The sequence below is a fragment of the Lycorma delicatula genome, chromosome 8 (genome assembly GCF_047948215.1).
Source record: "Lycorma delicatula isolate Av1 chromosome 8, ASM4794821v1, whole genome shotgun sequence".
Classification (NCBI taxonomy): domain Eukaryota; kingdom Metazoa; phylum Arthropoda; class Insecta; order Hemiptera; family Fulgoridae; genus Lycorma; species Lycorma delicatula.
The window spans coordinates 122,197,546-122,222,338 of record NC_134462.1 but is presented as its reverse complement, the minus strand read 5'-3'; the positions used below and the strand labels follow the sequence as shown (position 1 = coordinate 122,222,338).

Sequence of the window (24,793 nt, the reverse complement as noted above, 5' to 3'; positions counted from 1 at the left end):
AGATAAATGGATTTTTGTACAACAATTTATATATATGATGTGTTAAACCGGTTTTAATGTGCATATATTAAAATTAATCCTGACATTAATACCAAATTTATTTGTACTCGAGAGCCAGCCGACTTTAAGGAAAGAAGTAAATGTGACAGCTACCAAGATGAAAGATTTTTTTATAGGACTGTAACCAACAAACAGTTTTTAACTTATTCTGCCTGTATATATGCTTAGTATTCGTCGTTTCTGTTTTAAAATTTTTTAAATCTCCCTTTTTAATCAGAATAAATTATTGAACTGTTAATATTTATTATACAGAGTCCGGCATATAAACCTGACGATTTTTGAGGGATAATAATTAAACTGTGTTTCGTAGTATTAAAACGTTTAATATATCAAACTAAGATCAATTTTTGCAATTTATAGTGAATTACTTACATAGGTTTTTTTTAATTTGAATATTATGTCATCCAAATGTTTTCCATTACTCCTCACACACTCGCTTAACCTCATTCTAAAATTTGACATTGCTCGCTCAATCATCACTTGTGGAACTGCTTCGTCCAGGAAAGGTTTCTCGCAGAACATCCATTGCGATTCTCGCCGTATGGGCGGCGGCACCATTCTGTTGAAACTAAATTTCATCTCCTTGAAAGTCATTCGGTTTCGGTCGCAGAAATTCATTCGACATGTTTACGTATCGATGAGATGTTACTGTTACTCTGCGATTTAACTCCTTAAAAAAATACGGGACGATTATGCCGAACTTTGAAAACGCACACCACACTGTAACATATCGACTGTGAAGTGGTATTTCAAGAATTTGCTGTGGATTATGCGAAGCCCAATAACGGTAATTTTGTTTATTCACAAATCCTGACGGATGAAAATGCGCCTCGTCACTTAAAAGAATAACGGCATCCCGGTGGACATTTTCGAGGATGACCTCGCAAGCTGCTTTGCGAGACGCCCGATCGTTTGCATTAAGTTGCTGCACTAACATCATCTTATACGGATGGAATTTCAGGTCGACATGAAGAATTCGTCGTACACTTCGATCAGAAATGGCTAGCGCAGCAGCATGTCTCGCTGCTGAACGTCGTGGAGACCGCGTAACAGCTAACCTTACAGCGTTAATGTTTTCAGGCGTTCTTGCAGTCCGTTTTCGTCTTGTTGATTTCATTTTTAAAGCAGACGATGTGTTGCTAAAATTCTTCACCCGCAACGATATCTTATTCCTACTAGGAACAGACGCGTGTCGATTTAAATCGAAATGTTTGCGAAATAAACGCTGTGTTACAATAACCGAGTCGTTATTTTTAAAATAGGCTTCGATCACAAACGCTCGTTGTTCACCCGACCACGACATACCGGCTACTGAAATAGCATGAGTAGACCTGTCGATGTACATACAACACTCCCGCCTTCTCATTGACAGTGGTGGCAACATAACAATTACTACAAAATCGTCAGATTTATATGCCGGCCCTGTATAATCGAAGAAATCACGATGAATTAGATTTAGCGCTTAAGAAGTGCAAAATTTTATTATTTATTACGTATATTTTATTATCAAAACTAGTAGAGAATTTAATTCTGAGAAAATTGAAGCGGTTTTCATAATAAAATTTACGCATTTATTAGTCGTTTAACAAAGTTATTGTACTTCAAACCTTAAAAAAATCCAATTTACGTCGGATACCTTGAAAACTACAGGAATCAAGTTTACCCCTTTTATAATACCTTACAAATTTTACTATGACCTTATTTCACCGAGGCTACTGGAATCCGGGCGAAATTTTTCGCTTACCGTAACTCGATAACAAAGCGTTTTCGGACATATTTTAGTGTGATTTTTTTTTTTAATTAAAGTTCCAGAATCGGTTTCTAACTTATTTCCCTTTCCTCCTGAATCGTCGAGAATTCATTACGATTACTTTGACTGATTATCACTTCATTAATTTATATAATTAAAAAGGAAGATTTAAAAAAATGTATAAAATCAAAAATAACGAACACTAAGCTTGTAAAAATACAGAATAAAAGTTTAAAACTGGTTATCGCATGTAATATTTCTATTATAGAAAAATAAAAAAATAAAGCTTGAGAAAATAATTTATGATCCATTGAACTATTAGTTTTTCATCTCTTAATTCTTACCAACTCCATAAGCATGTTATTTATATAATATAGATGTTCTATTTAATCCCCCTAAAGTTCATCAATTTTTAGTTGTCTTTTATTGGATGGTACGTTTTTAAGCAACGATAAAAAGTTGTTAACAATCAAATTATGTTGTTTCGTTTTGAAGCAAACTTTCAACACAAGCTTTTCATCATTATTTAATATATATTATCGTGTTGTTTGTATCTATGTAAAGTATAAATTATATCTTTGGGTGTCGTAAAAGAAAAGTTCAGAATGAGTTTTCAAAATATAAGTTTGGGACGTCAGATTTTTCATTGACTGCCTGACGTCATAATTGTTGGTCATGTTATTTAATAATTTAAAAATTCTAATTATTTGTAGGTTTATGTATATACAATTAAATAATTATGAACTACTTCAGCTGAAAAAAGAAAATTATTAAAAAATAGATTTTTTCGATAAATTAAAAAATAATTTTCATATTACTAAGCGCATTTTGAATAAGGGGAAAATAACTAAATATTCTTTCATTTCTTTTTTTTAAATTATCTAACGATGTAAAATTCTTATACTTTAAATTAAGTTATACAAGAGTTCCTTTTTTAAAACCGATTAGGTTAACGAGAATTTTCTGCCTACTCGTTTAACATCACGTAAATACCTAATTAGTTACGTTGCATCAGCTTTTCTGCAAGAAGGAAAGTATGGTAATCGGTCAAAAAAATGATTACGATTTATTTTTTGCATTTTCATGTCCGAAGGTCTGTAGAAAACAAACTAAGTGGGTAGTAATGTTCGTACGTATGTATTTGCGTGTGTTGGCGTGTTTGAAACTTAATAACTTACGACAGACTTAACAGAATTTGATTTTGACACTGAAAATCGTATACGGGGCAGTTTGTTAGTAAACGTTTAGATAGCGTCTTCCCAAATCAGCTGATTTGGAAGTCGAGAGTTACAGCGTTCAAGTCCTAGTAAAGCCAGTTATTTTTACACGGATTTGAATACTAGATCGTGGATACCGGTGTTCTTTGGCGGTTGGGTTTCAATTAATCACACATCTCAGGAATATTCGAACTGAGAATGTACAAGACTACACTTCATTTAAACTCATACATATCATCCTCATTCATCCTCTGAAGAATTATCTAAACGGTAGTGACCGGAGGCTAAACAGGAAAAAGAAACAAAAAGAAGAAATATGTACAGTCAGTCTCTTTGGGGTCAATTTTCTCAAAATTTTGCTAACATAACCCCGCTTTATATTAAGCTCATTATATGCGCATCATTTTAAAACCATTTTCCCGCAAAATTCTTCCCCTTCCCCAAAAAATTGTAAAAAAACTATCTTTTTGTTTATAGCATATTTAGGTAGATTTCAGAAGAAAGCTACCTATTGTAATGGGTACCGTGATTTGACTTCCGGAAAATTTAGTCATATCTTTGCGTTTTACATCCCCCGCTCCAAAACCACCGTCACTTCAAACGTTTATATATATTTATTTCACTTTCTTGTGGACACGATAACTCCCGCATTTGTGCGTCAATCGCTTTTAAATTAATACGTAAAATATAACGACCAAAAATCTGACCGTGTTGGTGGAAATGGGGGGTTTTTCGAGAAAAAAATAGCTATTACTTTCTTATTAAGTAAAATATCGAATTCGTTTAAAATTCCTACTATTCTTTGGATAACGGTTTAAAACTTATCCAGGTAAAGTTTTTTGATATCGCAACCCATTGGCCCACGGGGTGTAAAAAATGGGGTTTCGAAGACAAAAAACATCATACCTCCCTTAATAGGCACAGCATCGAATCGGTTTAAAGTGGTCGTTAGTCCTGTGAACATTACCTAAAAGTTTTATCTGAAACAATTCTTGATATGACCAACTCTTACGGCAAAGGATGACTAAAAAAAAAAAAAAACAATAAAAACAAAATATCGCTATAACTTTCTTTAGTAAAATATTGAAATCGTTTAAAATTCCTACTGTTCTTTGGATAAGGACCAAGGGGTGAAAAAATGGGGTTTCAAGGACAAAAAAAATCATAGCTCCTATAATACGCACAAGATCGAATCCATTTAACGTGGTCGGTTAGTCCTCTAAATATTACCTAAAAATTTCGTCTGAAACGATTTTCGATATGACTGACCCTTACGGCAAGAGATGACCAAAATATTGTTGGAATTGCAAGAAGAGGCTTCCCAAACGCTAAACATATGAAACGTGTTTACAGATTAGGTAGATCTTTTCGCATTTATCGCCACTTAAGATTGTTTCAGATGATATTTGGCTTATTCAAACCCCACAGGGGTGGGAGTCGAAAAACATTTTTCGTTTTTGGTCGTGTCTGGATTAAAAATCACATTTTGTACTAATTATATGATTCCGTTACATTAGTATGTCGCTTCGCTTATGTATTCGAGGAGTTCATTCAGGAGTGGAAGAATGATAAACCGAATTTTTTCGTCATTTAATACTGTATTAACAGATTTTTATGGAATTTTGTACGTTGATTTCTGATTTAATTTTAGTTACAATCGATCAAAAGGGATGAAGAAATGCGGTTACCGTGATCCCCGTTCCTCAAAATGTTTTAAAAGGTCCTTTGTAGCCAGAGCTGCAGGGTCTCTTAACCGGTTATTTTTTGTTTATTAATTTTGTATTTTACTGAGCTTTTTGATCAAGCTATCCTTCTAAGCAAATAATGGACGGGTTCCTTTTTCTTATTCAAGGAATAAGAAAAAGGATATATCATATCCTTTTCAGATATAAGCATATCTACTATTTCTGGTGACTTGACGTATGAAATTTGTAATTATCTTCTAATTATTTCAAATTTTTTAAACGTACTATTTTATTCGGTGGTACAGGTACGAATTGCATTTGTATGGAATGAGACAGAAATGGATGCTAGGTTGTTTTTTTTTTTTAATTACTTAATACAAAATACATTAATGTATTAAAAAAATAAGTTTTTTGTTTATTTTATTTAGGGCAGTATATTAATGGAATACCCCAACTTGATACGTGTTTTTTTTCTTTCTTTTTTTTTACTGCGCCTTGCCACATAGACATCACAAAGAATAATGTAATAATTAAACTTATAATATACTAATAATATAACTTTTAGTATAGCCTAATGTTGTGAGGTATAAATCCTTGCATAAATGTGGCGATGGTTGTTATCTATTTAAAAAAAAAAAATAGGGGACAAGTTGAAGTCGAACAAAGTAACAAGTCGTATTTGTAGTAATATTTTTAAAAAAATACCCAAATTGTTATAAATTGATACTAGCATCTTGTCTTTTATATATACATAGTACATTTTACTCCTTCAATTCGCTGTACATACAGTACTCTTAAATTCACCATAGCCACTTCTTTTTAACGCAAGTATCCCAGAAGAATGTCTTAAATGTTAAAAGTTTATCGTAATTTATTCAAGACTTATGTAAGTCTTCAAGTTATAAGATACGTCCAAAAAGACATTCCATTACCTCTTTAAGCTGCTAGTTTCGGTTAACGACACGTCGTCCCTCTACCCTCAATACTTGTCCACATTTGGGAACTTGGAGTCGTTCGTGGAATGAGATGTAATCTCCCGAGCAACGAGCGGCAGTCCTTTATGTTACAGCATTCATTTGGAAAAGAGGCAGAGAGAATCTTTATATTTAATTTATTATACAAGTATAAAAATGTTTAATTTAATATTTTTAAAAGTTAACGAAATATTTACTGTTGTACTCTTTTTTCTTCTTTTTTAACAGGCATTACTTATGTGTGTGTGTATGCGCGCGGACACAAATATTTTATACTATGTATAAGACATTAAGAAACAATTTGACACTTAGTTAACCGATATATATATATATATATACAAATATATATCGACCTAGAATTATTGACGCATAAACTGCTCTATTATGTTATCTATTTTTAATCTTTTTTCAAGGTCATTTGTTTTATATCTTTTTGTGGGATCTTTACTTGAACCTGGAGATGGTTCGTTGAAATAAAAAACATTTTAATTTATGCACAAACGTTTTTATCATTTTGTATAATCTCCCCTTCACTTTATATCTTTTTTTTTAATTTGGAGTTATTTTCTTGTTATTTTTTCAATCCCCTTTTTGTTTCGTGCGTTTCTTTTTATTTAATTTTTAAGATATTAAATATAAATATACTAAATGATTTATAGAATTCTTTTAAAATATCTTTTTATTAATATAAACACACACGCGCACGCACACGCACGCACACACATTTATATATATATATATATATATATATATATAAAGATACGTCCGTGAAAACGATTTTTTTAAATTTATTTTACATTGTCTCCCGGTATGTTATTCTCATTAAGATTTTTGTTTCACAATAAAAAATCTCTTGTTTTAACAGTAAAAAAAATTATTTGTTTAAAGTAAAACTTTAGTTAAAGCCACCATTAAATTATTTAGAAATCGTTGTCAATTTAATTTAATTTTAAAGTGACAATCCGATTTATGCGGTCGGTTTTTATAGGTTTTCCTTTCAAATGGAGTTTTTTTGGAAGTTACAACTTTCTGAACGGAATATTTAGTAGGTAAATCTTTATTTAGGTACTTTAATTACGGATATAAATATTTAATTATACCCCTAATGCTCTTAAGGTGTAGATTATCTAAATAAATATTGCACTCTACCACAAATAGCGGCGGAATTGACGATTAGCGTCAACTACACTATCGGCAGTGTTTGTTGGTTTGCTGTCGTAGATTTTCTTTTAAATACGTAGAGATCGATAGCCACTCGTTATTATTTCGGCTGTATTTTGTGTTGTAAATTACAGTGATGCGTTAACGAATTTAATTCTCGGATAAAACTAACGTGTAACCTTTTACTTTAAATTTATTGTACCTTCAGTGAAAATTCCACCTTCCTATTATACCCTCTATCGTTCCCCAAAGCTTACGGTCTACCGCGTCCACTAACAATTTATTAATTTAGTATTCTGATGCCATCACGCCGATTATCGCTTCAAATCTTACAGTAATTACGAAGGATGTTCGTGTTAAAATAAATTATTTTAATAACTGTGACGTTTCTTTTAAAATATAATTTATTTTGATGAACGTTTTAATAAAATTATCCGCACGATTATTTTCTCGTAACAGTTATTATACATTTTAATCTATCAATGCCACCCGATGATGTTAATCGAATTAGGAGAAACACGTACAGTTATGTTAATTATTATTAAAATATCATATATAGCCTGTAAAATTGAAGTTTTATACTTCCGTTTTTCAAAATATATTTTACTTAAAACGTGTTTTTTTTTTGTGATTGCAATAGAGATCGCGTTTTTTAAATTAATTAAAAATTCCCAAAAAATATTCAATCGTTTCTGTAGGAAACAGTTTTTTGAAATTTTCTGTGAGATCTGCGCCTCCTTTTTGATTTTTTCTTCAGTAGATGATAATAGTCTCCAGATATGTCACCGTCTGAAGTAAAAAAAAATATATTTTCATTTTAACTTCTAATGTATATTAATGTGTAATCTATTGTTCTGCATTAAGCGAAATCGTTATATTATTATTTCAGGATGTTCTTTAATGTACAGAAGTAAGAAAAAAATTGAATTTTAATATAATTTGTTGAAATATTAAAAAAAAAATTGAGTACGTGTGTTGTTACCTCTCTGTGTTGTTATCTCTCGGTAGATTAATAAAAATTATTTGTTGAATTTTAACGAACGTTTAGGAAAAATTATTTAAATTGATTTCTTAGAAACTTAGAGTATTTTTTTCTAATTTCAAACGTATATAATGAATTTTTAATTTCATTATATCTTTCTTTGTAATTGTTATTTGCGGTTGATTTTTTGGAACGTGTAAGAAAAGAATTAATCTTTTTTAAAGTGTATTTTAATAAATTAAATTACATTTTAAACCTTTGTCAAAACTTTATAGTTTTTTCCCAAGTAATATAATAAATAAGGATATTATTTACTAAACGCCGGGTAGTTCAGTCGATTTCATTATAACAATATTTAACATATTTTCTCTGTAATTCCGCGCTTGAGCGTGAGTATGTATGTGTTAGTTTCTTTTGGCAGATATTGCATATTGAAAATTCTAACAAGAATAAAAATAATGTAGTATAGCGGACTTCATATTTTGCGCAGTTATCTAAAGTCGTATTATGGTATAATAGAAAAAGGAAAGAACTACGCAGTAATCTCGGATCGCAATGTAAATACAACATATCTTAACTACGAGTATATATAGCTCATATAACGTTCAACAATATATGTAGTTGTAATCAAATATCACTCGCTTCTCGACTAACAGTTAACGGTTTGTAAAAGCATACGTTACTATTGTTTATTTTATTACCGATATATTTATTCTTTTATTTATAAATGAAATTTAACCTCTGATTAAATTTATTTTCGATTAAACTACGACAGCGGTAAGAAAGTAAATTTACGTTAACGGTATTTTTGTTTTAAGTTATGTATATGAAGATTGGACTTTTAAAATAACGTGAAAATAATTACGTACTTTACCGTCTGTTAAATTTTTTCATTTGAAGAAATTCGTAGGGTTTATTTTAAGTATATGTAAGAAGATAAACCGGCCCTCTTCAACTGTTACAGGTAAACAAAAAAAAAAAACAAAATAACAATAGAAACCTATTTTTCCTAATCGGTCATCCTAACTGTGACTTCCGGTTTTGTTAGTTTTTCGTGTATATTGGGTCTGCGTTGCGTTAGAAATGAATAAAACTTAAAAATATAGTACCCAAATCTGGTCGACCCGGAATATCGTTACTGTACTGTGTTATGTTTACGACTGGCCGAGCAGTTTAAAAGCTTTTAACTGTATGAAGTGATGTATTATGCAGATATTTATGAATATAATAGGGCGGGCGCACTCACATACACGTATACAGATCGGTATATCTTTTGTATTATACTTTTAGTATAGTAAGTCAACGGTTTTTGGCATCGCGGTACAAAAACGAATCGTGAAAGATGCTTCTTGCCGTTAATTTCTTCCTTTCTTTATAAAATGATTTTGTTCGTACGTGTATTTTTCAAGTTTCACTTCTTTTCGTGAAATTATATCGGTAGCATTCATGCAAATACATTGCCGGTCTCCGTGCGGATCGTAGCATCTTGGCTCCTTTCCTTCTGAGGTCCCGTGTTGTCTTTCTTATTGCTATCGTAGTTTAATTGAAAATAAATTTAATTGCAGGTTAAATTTCATTTATAAATACAAGAATAAAAAGGCTGCCATTTTTATTAAGCTACAAATTTCAATTTGCGTATTCTCACGCAAAAGCTTTTTTTTTTGTAACCTTCTACGGTGAAATAATTCATCGGTAAAAAATAGGTTAATTTGAATTTAATATTCAAATAGTTTATTTATTTTATTTACAACTTCTGGTTTTTTAAACTATGTATTTACAGAGTTTCCGTTGGTTGATTTATTAAACCGTTTTTTTACATTTTCATGCATATTAATCGATTTCAACATTTTAGTGGCGATTTTTAATTTGATCCGTTTTGTGGTTTTTTTATTAAATTTTTTCGACTATTACTCTTCACCAAACGGGTCGGTTTAAATTACTCGTATGTTTTTAAGGAAGTAGGAAGTTATTTTGGTAATTACCTTGTAATTTTTCGTCCGAATAACTTAAGTGCGTGATTTTTTTGTGTTTAATTAAAAATTACATCGCTTAAATAATGGGTTTGAAAATATTTTAAGTTTTTTGTTTGCGATCGTAGCTTATAAGTGGATTATTACTGTAGTGTAATGTAATATAGTTCTTATAGTCGAAGTTATTTCGCTTGAAAATTGTAAAAAATTAATCGGAAAACTTTTAAAATAGATAAATTAATAATACGTAAGAGTATTCTCACGTTATAGAGAACCTTAATTTACGTTCGTAACGATTTTTTTAAAACATCTTTTTCTGTAATTGATAAATGTTTGTCTTAGAATATTTTTTTCATTCGGACAGCATTTTTTCGGTCTATCCGTATTGTAATAGAATAAAACCATTAAAAATAAAATAAATAATTTTTTCCTCTTTACATGCCAAAATACTGAAGCCGGACATAAAGTAGTTAATAAACTGTGAAGTGTTGATAGTTTGTTTTCAATTGAACGGTGATTTCACAACGTGTACATTTTTAAACTTAAATTTTTGTACTTTTTTTTTTAAAAAAATTGTTTTCTTCTTTTCTTCAGTATCTGTTTTAGACTTGGGCTACCGTGATTCTGTTTAAATTTATTTCTAATTAAGTTTTCATATTATATATTTTTAATTATATTTCGTATATTTTTATAAAAGAGATATTCCTAAGAATATTTCACTTCGAATTACCGGTCCAGAAGAAAAATTGGTCAAATTTGTAACGGTTAATTCGTAGAATTTTTAATCGAATTTTTTAAAAACAACGGGCAAAAATCTTATCTATTATCGATTAAGTAAATTTATTTATTTTTAAATATCATTTTACTTTGTAATTTTTTCTTTTTACTTTTTTAAAAATTTCTTAAGAAACAACTATTTTATTGAATCTTTGTTTTCATTTTATTTCATATTATCTAATATTATGTTGTACTCTATAGTACATTACTAGATTAAAGAAGAGAAAAATAATTTTTATCTATACTACGCAACTCAATAGGAGATTTCTGTTAACAAACCGATTAAACTACAACGAGCTGTGTTAAAACCGTATAACTATTTTTAACATATCTACACCATAGTAAAAGACGTCCTGCTTTTGTGGACAGAGTTGAGTTCTTAGAGATGTAGTCAGTTTTTGGGGTTGATTTCTTTTGTATTGAGAGGTATGAAGGTATCATTCAGGGTAAAGTTGTTTTCGGCCACGAGGATGTAGTTTAATATCGTAAAAAATGTTATTAAGTTTGGCTCTATTTATACCAAATTTTATGAAGGAGACGCCAGCAGCTATTTGGTGTGATTTTGGACCGGGTGGTTGAATTTGTTCGGAAGTGTTTTATGAGCAAGCGCTTAAATGAATTCGGGCACAAGGGACGAAGGCACTCCAGATGCGCTCGTTGGGCGTGTTGAAGGCTAGTATAATATTGCTACGAAAGCTCCATATATAAGAATGATCTTATAAAAAAAGAAGATTATTTTAAGACGCGCTCTACAAATTAAAATACAGAAAAAAAGTTCGCGTAAACACGGGCCCAGAAGCGCTTCGTTTTTTAATTGCAGATTACGAAAAATTTCGTCCTGATTTCTGTTCCAAAGATAAAGTAAAGCCTTACATGAAATTCTTCGAATTTAAATGTAACGTCTTCAAATGGTTTTTGACCTGAGAAATTAAATAAAACAACTGTATTTTTAGTAATTTTTAAGATAATTATTGTAAATCACAAAACGGGTGTCACAATTTTTTTAGTTTTGAAGTACAATAACTTTGTTAAATTGCTAGTAGACAAATAAAAATTTTCAAAAATAGTTTGAAAATTTAATAATGAGTAAATCTACGTCGACTGAACATTATTAAGAGCAAGAAATCTAAAAAAAAATTACAAATCTCTGATCGTATTAATAACAAGGTTAAGATTAATGCCGTATTGAAATACTTGGAGTTTTAATTAAGGGGTAAATTTTACGGTAATGTCGTAGTAACATCAATATTTCGCGCAACTACGTTAGTTATATTAACGTTACGTTTGTCGTTACACCCGTGGAATTTCTCAGAATTTAATTTCCTGGCAAAGTTTTTTTGATTATCGGCATTTAACGAAGTTATTGTTCATTAATTTTTTTTTTAATGTTCTGCTCAATAATTTTTTGTTTTGAAATAATTTTTTTCAGAATTTGTCTTGGTATTCAATTCTGGGATACGTTGTATTCGGTTTTTAGATCAAAAAAATCATATTAAACCGTCAAATTTATCTCTTAATTTAATTTCGAAGAATTTCAGTACGGCTTCGTTTTATTTCTGGAGTAGAAATCAAGGCGAAATCTTTTGGGTGACCCCGACTTGAAAACATCGTATTTATATTTTTATTACATTTTATTTTCTAATTCTTTAGTACTTGTTTTATTTTCTTATATTTTATTTCTTCTTTATCATAATGCTTGAAAACAAGTTTTTTCTCTTTATAGCGACATATTAGCAGCCGTAATTCATCGTTAGGTCGTTCACCTACAAACACAGCAATGTCAGCATTAGTGGAAGAAAACTAAGCGCGACTGCATAGTGTAGCACATTGGCGGCTGTCGGGAACACTCATAAATACCTTACGTGTTAAATACGTTTCAAACTGACGACAACAAACTAGTATAGACTATATATATATATATATATATATATATATATATATAATTTAATGATTACACGCTTTACCGTCGCAATATTTCATTACGTATTTGTTGTTAGATTTTATTTTCTTTTTGCATAGGTTTGATTAATTAACGCTTATTTCATTAAACTAAATAATTATTGATTACGTATGCTATAGGTAAAATAAAACAAAATTGATTACGGTTGCGTGTAATTAACTACATCGAAATATAATTACATCTTACATTTTTCAGTCGTTTTTTTAAAGTGAATTAAATATAAAGTAAAACAATATTACCTTCTTTTTTTAAAAATATTTATCACGTATTTACTTTAATTTCGTTTTTAATTATATATTTATTCCAATTTTATAGTTCTATGTACGAGTATATTATAAAATCCCTTGCTTCTTATACGATTTTAAATCTTTATACTTAACGAAAAATTGCATCCGCTTGTTATTTTGGAAAAAATGTAAGAATTTTATTTGTTTATTATATAAGTTTTTATTTATATCTGTGTAATGGATGAATTATAAAACGATTTGAATTTTGATGAAGAAAATAAAAAAGCTGTACTCCCATTAGAAATAATATATATACATATCACGCGGTTGTTAGAACTTCGTCGGTAAGAGGCGACGAAGTCAAGAAACTAAGTTTACAGTTCTAAACATGACCTAACCTAACAGTGAAATGAAAATGGGGGGAAAAAATATGCATGAAAACATTATATTTCAGTTCAGTTAGATTAGTAATAAAGAATACTTTCAAAAGATACTTCTAATTTTGTTAGACAACGTTTTTTATTCCATTTGATAAACCGTGGAACTCGAATATGTCATTTTATTCATTTTTTTTACTGTGACTTTACCAATCGCGCCGCTAGATAGCAGTACTTGATATTACTAGGTAGCGTACATAAACTTTATAATTTACTTGAAATAATAAAATTTAAAAGAAAATATACGACAGCTTGTTTTAATAGTAAATGCCATTATGTTAATGAAAGTACTGAAACAATTTTTTTTTGTCCCATCGCTTTAAAAAAAATTATTTGTTTAAGGAGATTATGCTAGTTTTATTAAAAAAAGGAATAAATGAAACAGAAATAAATTCGATTGGTAAAATCGAATTTAACGATAAAAATCGAGGGTTACCCTCACAAAGTGCAATATTACATCACGGATTTTCGATTCGTAAAGATCATTATACTAGTTTTATTAAAAAAGGAAAATTATGATATGAACTGAATGATATGAAATTAAATTTGTTTATTCTAAGGCATACATTTTAATAATAAGTCCATTTTATGATCAATAATTCATAAAAAAAAAATGAAAGAATAATCAAACAAAACACAGTGATATCAAAAAAAAATTACAATGAAATTGTAAACCGTACGGTAAGAGTCTTGCAGATATTATTTCTTCCGCTCAAAAAACAAAAATTTCTGTAGTATAAATAAAACTGTTTTTAACAAAACGATACTGATATCAAAAAAGGTAAAACACTACATTTCTGATATCAGAATCTGTTATTAATTTAAAATTTTCTTTTAAAAAAATACATGTTAAATATATGTAATAGACAATAATAGATAATAAACAATCTTTAAGTGTTCCATATAATAAGCAAAAAAAGAAAATTTTGTTATAAAACTCTTACCGGCCCGATTTCATTCATATGTACGGTAATACATATCACATTTACAGAAATAATACGATTCTTATGATTGATTATTGTTAAAGACGATTCATACATTTCGATTTTAGCGCAACCGTACACGAAAAACCCTTTTCACATAGGTAAAACGTGGCAAAAGAAATTAATATTTTCAACGCTTCTGTGACTAAATTTCCTTATTCGTTTCGACGAGGAAGCCAGAAGATATCTAAATCTTCAGATGTGAATTGTCGTATCGTTTTATCAGCAGATATTTCGATGAGCCGGTCGTGAATATCAGCTTATAACTTAGCAGCTCCAACAACGTTTTCACTAAACGGATTCAGTACCCGTCTCTTTGAGAAATCATTTTATTTTCCGGGAAGTACTCTGCCGACTGAATTTTTAGCTCGCGCAAATCCATCTTTATGCTATCCAGACTGTAGTGAATAATAGTGTCTTCTTGTCCAAATTTTTTTCAATATAGTTGGAAGTTTCAAACCGATTAAGAAGCTTGATCTTCCTGAAAGATCAAAGCTCGATCTGTTTATCGTTTATAAAATATTTTTATTACGTTCTAGTAAATTCACATTCCAGTAGTTTAAATGCGAAAATACATCGGCTAAGTAAGCCAACAGCAATATGTACTCATTATTGTGTAAAAACATAGAGAATGGCGTCTGTTTATCCTGGAAAAATATTATTAATTTATTTCGAAATTCCAATAACCGGGTTATTGCGGTTCCCCGCGATAACCATCTGACTTCTGTCTGGAAAAGAAACGATTTTTTCTTTTCGTCCATTTCATCTCATAGTTTAGCAAACAGCCGCAGCTAAATCGTTTTAACTAGGTTTTACTGGGTTGTGGTTGGACGGTCGTGGAGGTAAAAAGGTTAAGAATCGCTGATTTAGACAAAAAAAAAAAACAACAAAAAGCTCTTGTATGTGTATCGCACTATTTTTGGCCTTATATCTTAGGATTGACCATAGCGATTTTATACAAATTTGGTTCAAGTATTTCTATATTCGGAGCGCTCATCATATTATTTTTTTAAAAAACTCGTGAAGGGGTGGGGTAATATCGCGAAAAAAACAATTTCAATTTTTTCAGAAGCATTTCAAAGAAAACTATATTTATTTAAAGTTAATAAAACTTTATTAAAATAAAAAAAAATTCAAAAACGGTTTGAAAGTTTATACTTCTTTATAGAGCTATCAATAAATATCTACAATTTTTTTTTTTAATTATAGACTCCGGATGTATAATGCAGAAATATTTTTTGAAATTTTCTTTTTCTTACTTTAGGGTTTAAAGAGAGGAGAGGAAATTTAGAGAAAATTTTACTAGAGGAAATTTCCTAAACTTAATCTACATATGAATATTTTTAGCAACTTTTTTCTAAAAATTTATTCCGCACATCTAAAATATATGTTTTGTTTTTTGTCTAACATTTTTACTTTTTATTATTAATAGCCGGGAAATTTATGAAATACTTAGCCAGGTTTTTTGAAGGCTTTTGAAGACATTTTTCATGAACTAATGTTTTTTTGTTTTATTCTTTTGATACAATTTTTGGATTGTGAATACATTTCATAATGTATCCAAATTTAGTTTCATAAAAACCAAGTGCAGATGTAGCAGTATTTATTTATAGCTAACAGTATTTAATTTTTTTGTTATCCCGATTTCTTTTTTTTAATAAAATTCCAAATTTATTCGTAAATTTATTTATTTTATTATAAAATTATATATCATAAAAACTAGAATATATTTTGAAGGAAGAAACTTCAGTTTGATCGTATCGCTTAGAACCGGTCATCAGTTTCCTTACGTTCGGCATTTTGTCCGTGACCAATAAGTCTTTCGTTTCAGGTATCAGTTTATAAAGTTTAATTCTTGATTATTTGTGAGAGACGTTGAAGGTTTTATTTTATTTTACTTCTTGAAAAATGAATATTATAACCCTTCTTATTTTTCTCAACCATCCAGGAATTAAAAGATTTTATCTGAATGAAACAATGCAAGCCTTAGGCGTTTTAATATTAACTCTTTTTGTATGTATTCACACACACACAGAAATATATATATATATATATATATATATGTGTGTATACACACACTGTAGTTTTGTTTGGGCGGTACCCACAGCCAACTGGACATCCAACTAATAGAAACTTGGTCTAAACTTGTTTCCCAGCTTTTGAATTTAGTTGAAAAAGATAAGAATTAAAACGCAACATTGGTAAAAAGAATGACAGGAATTTCTAGTTAATGGTTAACTAGAAAGCCGTTTAAAAATTTTTGAATCTGGTTTTATATATATATATATTTTTTTTTTTTAAACGTAGAATACTTTTATAAATAATTAAGCGAACAGTATATTTATTATAATATTTTTAAAAATGCTGTTTTTTTTGGAATTTAACTTTTTTTAATATTATTATTGTTAAATATTCTAATTAAATTTGGTAAATTATTTTATCTTAAATAGGAATAAATTTTCTATTTTAAAAAATTTTTTGTGACGTGTTCTGTCAACATTTTTTAAAAATGGGAGTTTTAATTAATTTTATTTGATCGTAGTTATTAAATTTTTACTTTCATTATTTATAAATACATTACGTAATACGTAGTTACAAATGTGCCACATTTTGATTCGTTTTGTCTTTAATAGGTTTCGAAATTTTTACGTTTGTATTTAGTATGTGTGGATTTTATTCCTATAATTTTATTTAGAATCAAATTTTCTACAAGTTTTGTTTAAATCTTTTATGTGTTTATTACCCGTTTAACAAAGTTATTTTACGACTAACATAAAATAGTGTTTTTTCGGTTCAAATATTTTATATTTTATCCCCCAGATTTCTGGAAAAATAGTATAAATACTGTTCTGAGATCTATCTTTTTTTTCAGTTTTTCAAGTCAGATTTCATATAAAACCACTACAATTGGAACCCGAGAATTATAATCTGGTTTAATTTTACCGTATGTCCAAATGTCAGATCGAAATATTTCGCCAGCCGACACTAACGAAGTCTTTCCGAACCTACGTTTATATAAATGTCTTCTGTATTCATTTTCACCAGTAGAACACATCCTAAAAGTCTGTTACATTCTTCGTGAATCACTCAGTGTGTGTTTATATATATATATATATATATATATATATATATATATATATATATATATATATAAATCTTATTTGTGCAATTCCTTGGGAAGTAGAATTACTAAAGATGGACGAAGCAGGAGCGATATAAAATGCCGAATAGCACAAGCGAAACGAGCCTTCAGTAAGAAATATAATTTGTTTACATCAAAAATTAATTTAAATGTCAGGCAAACATTTTTGAAAGTATATGTTTGGAGTATCGCTTTATATGGAAGTGAAACTTGGACGATCGGAGTATCTGAGAAGAAAAGATTAGAAGCTTTTGAAATGCGGTGCTATAGGAGAATGTTAAAAATCAGATGGGTGGATAAAGTGACAAATGAAGAGGTATTGCGGCAAATAGATGAAGAAAGAAGGATTTGGAAAAATATAGTTAAAAGAAGAGACAGACTTATAGGCCACATACTAAGGCATCCTGGAATAGTCGCTTTAATATTCGAAGGACAGGTAGAAAGGAAAAATTGTGTAGGCAGGCTACGTTTGGAATATGTAAAACAAATTGTTAGGGATGTAGGATGTAGAGGGTATACTGAAATGAAACGACTAGCACTAGATAGGGAATCTTAGAGAACTGCATCAAACCAGACAAATGACTGAAGACAAAAAAAAAGTGCAATTCCTAGTTTATTTATTCGATAACAGTTCTTTCATAAATCTATAAGTATAATGTAATGTAATATTAAATGATATAATATACGTAATATAATATTGAATATAATTAGTTATATAATAATATATAATATTTACTTAATTAGATTTAAATTGTCATTTTACCTACGCTCGGAATTTGTTGTTTTTATTTATTCATATTGTTATGTATTTTTACTTCCTTGTACGAAGTAAAGGAAGTATTATCGCGAAAATTTCGGTTTTCAGATATCAACGGAAACGTCCATTTTCACGATCCCTGAATCCATTTTGACTAGTTTCGGCGTGACGTCTGTACGTACGTATGTACGCATGTATCTCGGGTAACTAAAAACGATTAGCCGTAGAATGTTGAAATTTTTTTATAGGACTGTTGTAACATCTTCTGTACCTCTTCTTTTCATTGCAATCGACTCGGCCAAAAATGTGTATACAGTCAGACCTCTAAATAAAGCGAGGTTTCAAGTTTGAAACATTTAGATTTTGGACGTTTTCTTAATCGCAGAAGTAAGCCTTATTATGAGCTTTTTAACGATATATCATAAGTGATACTTATTTTCATCGATTCCAGAGTTATAGCCGAAAAAAAAATTTTAATTAATGAAATATTCGGATGTTACAAGAGGAAGGCATTTCGGTTCGAATCCGACCTCATATAAATATACTTTTTAACGTTTTTTTTTTAAATTTAAATATATTGCTTTATTAATAACGTTTCAACAATAAATAATAATACAAAAAAAGATATGAAAATAAAGTAAGAAGTTTTTAGTGATATAAAATGTTACGTACTTTTCATTTTAATTGAAAGATTTTTACGATCAGAGGTTAATAATTATTAGGCGATCGATATATTTAAGTTAAAAAAAACGTATATGTATATGACGTCGGATTCGAACCGATGTGTGCATGGTTACGGATCCGACACGTTCTCACTTACACCACATATCTATTTGAGCGACGTGAAACAAAATTAATTTATAAACTGATGTAAAAGGCTAAGGAGAATTTTAGGGCCATTTTTCTTGAGTATAATTGAATATTGCGTGTTAGTATTTTGAGATGCAGATTCGTAAACTGTGTACTATTCATACACGCAATGTGGTTCAAATCGGTATCCCGAAGTCCGTGCCTTCCCCTTGTTAGCTACAGTAATATGGATCTTAGGTGCCTTATACCGATTTAAGTTTTTATAGAAAAAGGTCACTACAGTTATTTTCTTATATCTAATTTAATGATGATGAAATATGATATGCGTGAATGGGTAACTTTTACTTGGTTCTCCATTTTTCCTGTATAAATACGTATTTTTTATTTTTATTTATGCATTTGTTTCAGCCTACTTGATAATAAATATCGCCGTAAAATTTAGTAACCTACTCCTGTTTCGTTTTTATTTTCGTTTTGTTGATGGTTACATCATAATAATTTAAAAAACATAGTATTAGATAGATATAAGATTTACAGTTATTTAAAGAGTAAAGGGACTTTTACTCTATCCTAATATTTCAGGTAAGATTGTCGAATAAAAATTGTATAAATATTTGATTTAATAAAAACTAATATTTTAGTAATTCTGTAACTCTCTACTTTATTAAAGAATTGGAGGATCGTATCTCATTTTCAAATGAAATAAGTTTAAATGAAGTGCAGCAAAAAATGTGAATTTGTAATTTAATAGGTATACAAGGAAGTCATGTGATGTCCACATCAGATTTTTTAAATTAGTAAATTACAAGTTAAAATTTTGTCAAATTGTGATGAATTATTTAATTAATTTTTCTAATCGTTTCTATTACGAGATCGGTTTATTGCGATCTCGTGGTAAGCAATATACTATAATCTTTGTTTTATTCATTAAGATGGTTTAGGTTCTCTTTTGTTGATTAAATCAAATCTAATAAGTAAATATATATATAATTTTATTACTATTTTTTATTTTACGAAATAGTATTTTTCTTTTTTTTTAAAAAAGGAAAGGATTAGATAAGGATAAAGAGATGGATCGTTTGATTTTCCTTTTTAATTCTGCCTATTATTTAGATCGTTAATTTTTTTAAGTGATGTATTAAAGAATAAAGCTTTAATCAATTACCTTTGTATTCACTTCATTCTTTCGATCACAGCAGATTAATGTTGGGGTTTTATTTTAAATATTTTATCTAGCGGCCTACTTTCATTACATTTTTTTTGTAAGTGTGAATAATTATATAGAATATTAGATACTTAGGGTTTATACCGTCATATAATTAATTCTATCTTTTTTGTAGGAAATAAATATCGTTTTCATTTGAAGAAGAATTCTGAAGAATTTAGATGAAGAATGGGAACGTAAACACTTCAGAGATTATAAAATTTAATACATCAACTCGGTAAGTGAAAAATGTCTTATGTATCTTATATAAAAGTAAAGTTTTTGTTATATATATATTAGCAGCAATGATGAAATGTAGGCATTGGCAATGACTTGATAATGTCGACATTGCCTGATGGTTTTTAGGTAATTTCAACAATGCCGAGTAGATTTATGCAATGTCCATACATATTACATAATAATCACAGTTACCAATATCCATACATAATTACCTCAAGGGTAATTATATACAATTATGGATTTACCTCCTTTTTCATGAAATTTTTGGAATATGCGTATACCTTATCTAGGACCTAAGTTTTAGGACCTAAGGCGCTAACGGAGATGTCACTTCCATTAGTAGCTGTTACACAGGCGTCCCAAACAGAGCCTATAGAAAAAGCAGATGTAAGTGAAATTCTCATGCGATAAATAACTGATGATGAATTATTAGACATTATCTGAAGAAGATGGTCAGCCGTCATGAATGAAAGAACCAAGCGGCTGAACGATGTAAATCTATTAACCTAACCGGATACATGTAAATATATTAACCTAACCGGAAAACAAGAATCTGGAGTAAGCCCCCATCAGGAAGGCGGTGTAAAGCCAGGAGGTGTAGTGCGTGAAGTGAGGGAAAAGATATCAAGACGTCCCAGAGATGCACTTATAGGGTGCACTATAACTCCTCCTGCGGTAAGCGTAGCTCGCAACGGGAAATACTGCGGGCGTTGAAACGACTTCTTGGCGATCCTGGACTGCCGGTCTTTGTTCTTCCTGGGGGAGGAACGGGCTCCGCCATTAGGAAATTGTTGATATATTTATGTAGGAACTGTACTGATCCGATGGTGGTTACATATCTGCGGCCTGAGTTATCGTCGGGTAAGGAGCACACGAGAGCATTCTCGGTTAGACGTTCCACCTCTCCGGTAGAGGATAGTCGAACGGTAATTGTGAGGGCTGAGGGTAAATCCTACCTCCTGCGAAAAACTAATTTATCGCTTACTAGGGAAAGAGCTGGAGAAATCCTCTCCTTGCGGAAAGGGCAAAATGAACAGCTAAAAATAAAGATCAAGGGATCTCAGAAGGCATAACAATTTACGAAAGAGATAAAGCTGCTGGCCTGCAGGTTGACCTGCTGTCAATGGGAGGCAAACGATCAGTGGTGCACGTTAAAGATATCGACGCCTTTAGGCGACTTGGCGACTCTTTAGCCGCGGAAAGGGATTTATAGCAATTGAGTTAGCAAAAACAGTAATTATTGGGGCATATATGTCTCCTAATATCGAGTTGGTTAAATTTTAGGGCTTTATTGGCTCACTGCATAGTATAATAACCAGGTCATTCAAAAGAATTATACTGATGGGTGATTTTAATAGTAAGGTAATGGCTGCCGGTAGCAGGTTCACCAATCGTGGAGAAATGTTGACTGATCTATTAGAATCAGCGGGATGCTACTGCATTAATGACGGAACCCCGACGTACGATGCCAGGGGGCATTCATCAGTGTTAGATCTAACGATCCTAGACGGAAGATGGGATAGGAATATTTGTCGCTGGAGCGTATTGAACAATGATACGGTTAGTGACCATCTAGCCATGCTTATAGAGATAAATAATCCATCGTTTCGTTCAGCGAACAGAAATCAGATACCAAGACCAACGATATAGCATACGGCGACGATTGAAATGAAATTCACCAGAAGAATTGCAGCAGGTGTACGGCTTACGCCTGAGGCATTACAGAATATCGTACAGCAGGTGATGGCGCAGGTAATGATCGGAGGTGGGAGGCACAAACCAACGTACTGCTGGTCACAACAGATTGCCCAACTGTGACGAGAGCTACAAGCTAAGCTACGACGGTAACAAAGCTCAGGCGCAGCGCGGGTGAAGCCTATGAGAAAGCAGCACAATGATATATCAAATGTAGGAGGCCATTAAACGAAGAAGTTAAAAGATCCAAATGTGAACACTGGTACAAATTGTGTGAAGAACTGATTGATGATCCATGGGGCCAGGCCTACCGAATCGTGACAAAATGATTCGGTAGACGTCTGCCTGTATTGACAAGGGAGTAGACTGGAGAGCAGATTTATGATTTATTCCCCTGTACAGAGGAGGTACTAGATAGGTCGTGAAATGTGAGAGAAGAAGTTTCTCGTTGGAGGAAGTAACGACTGCTGTTCGTTAACTTGGGAATAAAAGAAGCCCCGACCCAGACGGCATACCAGCGGCCGTCCTGAAGGTACTGGTAGACAAAGTTCTTTGGGAGGTGGTAGACGTAGCGAGCCATGATGTTGTAAACAAGGTATTTCCTGGGTGCTAGAAGAGTCCCGGGTGGTCTTTCTTCCAAAGAATAAGATAAATCAAGAGAGGGTTGAATATACCGTAGACCATTGAGTTTGATAAATACTATGCGTGGGTTGTCTGGTCGTCAAATGTATATGGTATACCGAGGTGTCTTCGAAAGCATGAACTCTTACGCGGCGGTCGTTTGTGCGCATAAATTGGATATGAATAGAGCACTTGTTCAAAATTTAAGGAGTGCCCAGAGCAGAGCCTTGTATGCACTGGTGTTTTTAAAACAACCTCCTACGAGGCTACCACCGTATTGGGAAAGGCTCTCCCAATCGATTTAATGGTGAAAGTTCGGGCAGCCATGTGGAGATTGCGAAGAGGCAGGGAGGCCGAGGTATTTGGGATGCGGTTTCGGACCGGGTCAGTACCGGAATGGTAATCACAATGCACCGGTTCTTAATTTCGTTCAGGTGCCCATCTCCCATCTGCGGAAGAGGCTGCAGAACCTCGCGATGGTAGCACGGCAGCTGGAGTGGGACACCACGACTACGGGAAGATCCCTGTACAAGTCTATACGGGATTTGAGGGGATTGTATGCCTCGAATTCGTTTTTAAGGGCAACGGGTGTCCGGGTGCTCACCAACCATGTTAATTTGAACCAATATCTGTTTCGGTTCCACCTGGCAGCTGATGATTTGTTCGTCTGCGGGGAGGTCCAGTCGATCGAACACATGTTGTTTGACTGCCCTGCTCTTAGGGCGGGGGGGGGCAGAGACCGGGCCACCCTGGAACGTAGAATCAAGGGGAAAATTGGCCACTCACAAGCAGCAAGTCAGTGTTGCGAGAGCCTCATTGTCGGACCGTGGGGGAGTTCCTTAGGTGGTTGCTATGTTCAACTGACATCAGTAGTTTACTTAAGGGAAAGACTCCTACCGCAATGCTGCGGGAAGCTAACCTAGAGATATATGGCTGACCACCAGCCAATTAATGCTCCAAGCGCTTTAATATTGGAGGCAGGTACTTGCTGGCAGTCAGCGACCTAGGCGTGGCAGCGAATTCTAGACGAAGTAAATTTTAGTTTATGGATGTCATATAGATTTTTAGTAGTTGAAGGGGTGCGCCTACCTATTTTAGTAAATATATGACAAGTGAGCGGTGGGACACGAAGCAAGTGGTGTGTGAATCATGAGTAGTTCGCTCACGCAATTAGGTTAGCTCTAAGAGCTATTTAGGACACTTGTCGCTAACTGATTCGAGGCACAGTAGCCGTTTTTGGCACAGACATTCAGTCTTATGCTTTAGGGCAACCGAATGGGGCGGTGGCGGGAGAAATGTCATTCAAATCAAGTCAAATGCTATGGGTAAAGTAGTGACATGAATTCTTGCCTCTCGCTTAATTAGCGAGTTAAACGAAGGTGTAGATATTAGTGCGAAATAATACGGCTTTTGAAAAGGTCGCTTAGCGATACAGGTAATATCGAGAGTCGCGAGATGGGTGACAGAAACCAGAGGAGGTACTTTGAGGACAAGGGGCATGCCTGTGTTTATATCTTTAGACGTGAAAAACGCATTTGGCTCGGTACCCTGGAACGTTATTATGACTGTTCTGGAAGGAAAGGGCATAAGCCGATACCTATGTAGGGAATTCAGAGAGTATCTTTCTGACAGATTACAATAATACAATAGACGCTCAAGAAGAGCAAATAAGTTTTCAGACATTCGGTGGAGTCCCACAGGGCTCAATGCTGGGACCGTTATTCTTGGTCTTGGCATACAATGGGGTGTTGGCCTTACAACTGCCTGAGAGTACCAAAGCACTAGCGTATGCAGACGTTCTCGAAATTTTAGTTAAAGGCAGGTTTGAAAATGAGCTAGAGGAACGAGGTAACACGGCACTGGAAATGGTAAGCACTTGGATGCGAGAACATTGTCTGAGACTCCTCCCAATAAATGTGAGAACATCACTCTTACGGGAAGAAGAGTGATAGCATCAATAACTCAGAAAGTGAACGACCAGCGGATTCAGTCCAAAACTAGTTTAAAATATCTGGGAGTCATAATTGATAAAGGGTGCAAATTTACTGAGCATATCCAGGAGAACTGTATCGGAGCTGGAAAAATAATTAAATAACTGAATATGACATTGCAGAGGGCACCTAAGGCATCAAAGCGATGGG

At 32.0% G+C, this 24,793-nt stretch overlaps 1 protein-coding gene across 2 annotated transcripts in view; it reads left to right on the top strand.

The window, feature by feature from the left end:
- Nucleotides 1-24,793, top strand: part of Egfr (epidermal growth factor receptor) — a 644,558-nt gene that overhangs the window by 489,937 nt on the left and 129,828 nt on the right. Inside the window, exon 2 of one of the 2 annotated variants that reach the window (XM_075373955.1) lies at nt 20,233-20,334. The exons of the other annotated variant lie outside the window; for it this stretch is intronic. The gene's annotated coding sequence lies outside the window, so the exon portion shown is untranslated. The remainder of the gene's footprint in view (nt 1-20,232; nt 20,335-24,793) is intronic. 2 annotated transcript variants of the gene reach the window in all.